The sequence below is a fragment of the Empidonax traillii genome, unplaced genomic scaffold, assembly GCF_003031625.1.
Source record: "Empidonax traillii isolate 1590-97213 ecotype Southwest subspecies unplaced genomic scaffold, ASM303162v1 scaffold190:size869923, whole genome shotgun sequence".
NCBI classification, from domain to species: Eukaryota; Metazoa; Chordata; class Aves; order Passeriformes; family Tyrannidae; genus Empidonax; species Empidonax traillii.
This window is the reverse complement of record NW_020955383.1, coordinates 866,438-869,913: the sequence shown is the minus strand read 5'-3', so window position 1 is coordinate 869,913 and position 3,476 is coordinate 866,438.

Below are 3,476 nucleotides of genomic sequence, written 5' to 3'. Positions count from 1 at the left end.
TTTTTATACAATAAAAGACACAAAGACAGGCTGAAACCCAAAAGTTGGAACAATTAAGAAAGTTATGAGCACTATTACTTAGCTGAAATATGGGGTGAACATGAAGATAATTGGGGTAAATTAGTGAGAGAAAGGAAAATACCCATGAGACACACAAACACCAAAACCTGGAGCATCCCAGTAACAGCAAGATCTTCTCGTTAGAGTTCAAGGTTTTCTTTCTCACCCAGGACATGCAAATCACAGAAACAATGAAAGCATTTATCCACATGCCAGCAAATGCCTCAAAGGTGATGATGGTTATAGCTGTGGCAGCATATGAGGTGACATTGAATTGCTCTGGAGAGTGACAAGCTCCCATCCTGGGAGTTGGGAGCGGTGCTGTGCTGGACAAGAGGGCTGTTGCACCAATGCCAAGCGCAGGTCAGCAGCTGCTGATCCCTGAGTGTCCCGTCTGGAAAGAGGAGCTTTATAGAGCTGCTGGTGGGGGGGATTGTGGTGCCGCTCCCCTTGAGAGCAGGGCAGGTGCAGGGATGTAAATGTGCTGGGTATCCCCTTAACTGGTGTCAGTGTCACCCTGCAGTATTTGAATGTTGGTTCAGGAGGGCTGTGTTGGGTGACACAAGGAGTGGAGATGTTTTTATGCGGAGGACAATGTTGTGATTTTATGACTGACCCTTGTTTGATTCCTGTGAGGATTCAGGATCTGTGTTTTTCTGTTCCTTGTCCAGCATTGATGTTCTTGGTCAGCAGGGTTTGCTCTCAGCAGAGTACAGTGAGGAGAGTCACTGTGCTCTTTCATCCAGGAGTCCCAGAGCTGCAAATTTTATTTGAGCTGCTGTAACTGGAGTTGCTTTTGATCCTTCACAGGCATTGAAATCCATGTAAGTTTTCTCCATGGTAATGCCCTAAGTGAAGAGCCACATCGTGTGTGTGGGTGAGGGGGTGTTGAAGGAGAATCTCTTTTCCAGAAGCTCAATTGAAAGCATATAAGGGAAGAGGTTAAAAATAATCAGGAGTCCCTGTGCAAGGGTTCAATTACATCTGCTGCAAATCTGAAAAGTTTTGGGGGTGGGACCATGCTGAATTTCCCTCTCATCTAAATACTCTCAAGCTTCCAAATGAATTTAGGTCCTGAAAGGTTGGGATTTTTAACAGACAGGGTCTGCTAAGCTCTGTAGATCATGGAGTGCCCTTGGATTGCGGGTTCATACAGGACCTTGGGACCACAGGTACCAATGAGGCCTCAGCTGATGCTGTGGTGTAACCAGAAAATACTGAAATCAGAGCAAATGGTTCTGGGGCTACAAGAAATAAATCCCCAGCAATTTCTCCATTCTCACATTCTCCATCATTTATCCCATGTCCTGGCTTACCAGGGAGTTTTCAAAAGCCCAGAGCTTGGCAAAGGTGAAAGCCATCTAGAGAAGAGCCAGATAGGGGACTGGGGAAATTACAAGTCTGGCGGGCCGTTAGATCAAAAGACATGTAGCTGTGGTGCTCAGAGTCATGGTTTAATGGTGGACTTGTGTGAGGGACTGAAGCGTTGTTAACGTCTTAATCATAGAAAGACTTTTCGTTAAACTGCAAGGAAGCAACTGCTTGCTGTGAACCCCGAAGCACCCGCCCTCCCATTGCCTCCTGACTAGAATTTGCACTGTGGAGGGGGACTTGAGATAAAACTACTGTCTAATCATCTCAGGTCTGAGGAGAAATAAATAAGTCCCAGGGAGTGGTGAGGAAAAGGGGTTTGAGTGTGTGACAGAGAAATTTCTGCACACCAAACCAAAGGAGTAAGCACCTGTGCTCTGGGAACACCACATACACACGGGACACTCACGTGAGAGGCAGCTGAGAAGGGGTCACAAATCTTCAAAGATCCTCAAGCGCCCCCACAACTCATTCCTGAGGCCTTCCACCACCAGTGGACTGCACGTGATCCAAGTGAGGCAACAAATCCAGAGCCTGTCGCAAATGGCTGCAAAGCTTCCACACCATGGCAGGTGCCTGGAATCTCCCAGAGATGTATTAATCCGCTGGAGGCTGTGTTTTGTGGGACCCTCACCCCCAAGAAAACTAGAAGACTTGGACCGACAGGACACTGCCAGGTTCCGTGGAGTGGTGATGCATTTTCTATTTTCATCTCTCTCTGTCACTTTCTTTCTTCCCTCCCACCTCCTTCCTTTTTTCTATGTCCTTTCTATCTGTCTTTCTCTATCTCACATTTACCATTCAATAAAACCCATACTATTGACTTTCTCATCTGGTCTCATTTCCACCTTAATTGGGGCAGAGGTGTTTGTAATCATTTAAATAACCAGATCATAGGAACTTGGCAGTGCTGGGTTAATGGTTGGTATTGACAATATTAGAGGTCTTTTCCAATCTCACTGATTCTATGGTTCCAGTCTGTGATTCTAAGTTTGCTTTGCTTATGCTGGCAGAAAAGAAAAGAAAATATGGTGTAAGGTGGGAGTTGGGTTTTTGGGTTTTGCATTGTTTGTTTGGTGGGGTTTATTTGTTTGTTTGTTTGGGGTTTTTTAATTTTTTTTTTTCATCTCTGCATATGTATGTGAGGACAAGAGAAGCAGATTCTACAACAGTTCTGAAAATGAACTGTTTGTACGGGAACTGTGCTTGTACAGAGACGTGAAATGAAAATGTGACACCAGCAGGACAGTACTGTGGCCAGGGTTTGGGCTCAGCTCTGTGTGGGGAATGTAGTACCTTATAAAAAACCTATTAGGAAAAAAACAGACTCTCAAATACTGGGTTTTCAAAGCATGTATTGACTGAAACAGGTGCTTGGAATAGAGGTGTCTGCTTTTAATTCAAATCCATCCCCTCCAGCACCACTCAAGAAGGGGAAGGAGTATCCCAGACTTTGTATCTACCAGCCCATGCGCATATTTTGGATGCCCTCGTGCATCTCAAAGAGCACCAGGCTGCTGTGTTTCTGTACTGGATGGACACACAGATGTCCTGGGATCTGAGAGACATTGCACACCAATTGAATTGCTTCCATCTGAGTTTAGCTCAGGCTGAACATCTTCCCAATGCACAATCCTTGTCTTTCTCCTTCATGATAGGAAATCCCAGATGAGCAGCCTTGGTTCGCTAAGTACTTAGGCTCTTGGTTGCCCAATTTCTTCTGGGCAAACCCATTCCATTTATAACTGAACCTCAAAGTTCAGAAGGTCACAATTGTTTCAGGATACAATCCTGGGAAAGAGAATAAAAATGTCCCCTGGGCAGGTATTTTGAACTTTTTATGGAAAGAGAGAGACTGTGTTTGGAAAAGGCAATATTACAGTGGTTGAGAGGTTGCTCTGGACTAAATGGTTCTTTCCCTCATTTCATGAAGAGAGAGGAAGGTTTTGGACAGTAGTATTTCCCCACCTCCCACCAGAGCCTTTCACTGCTGGGACTGAAGCCCCTTTGCAGGGGGCAGCTCCTGTGAGCCCATGGCTGCCCCG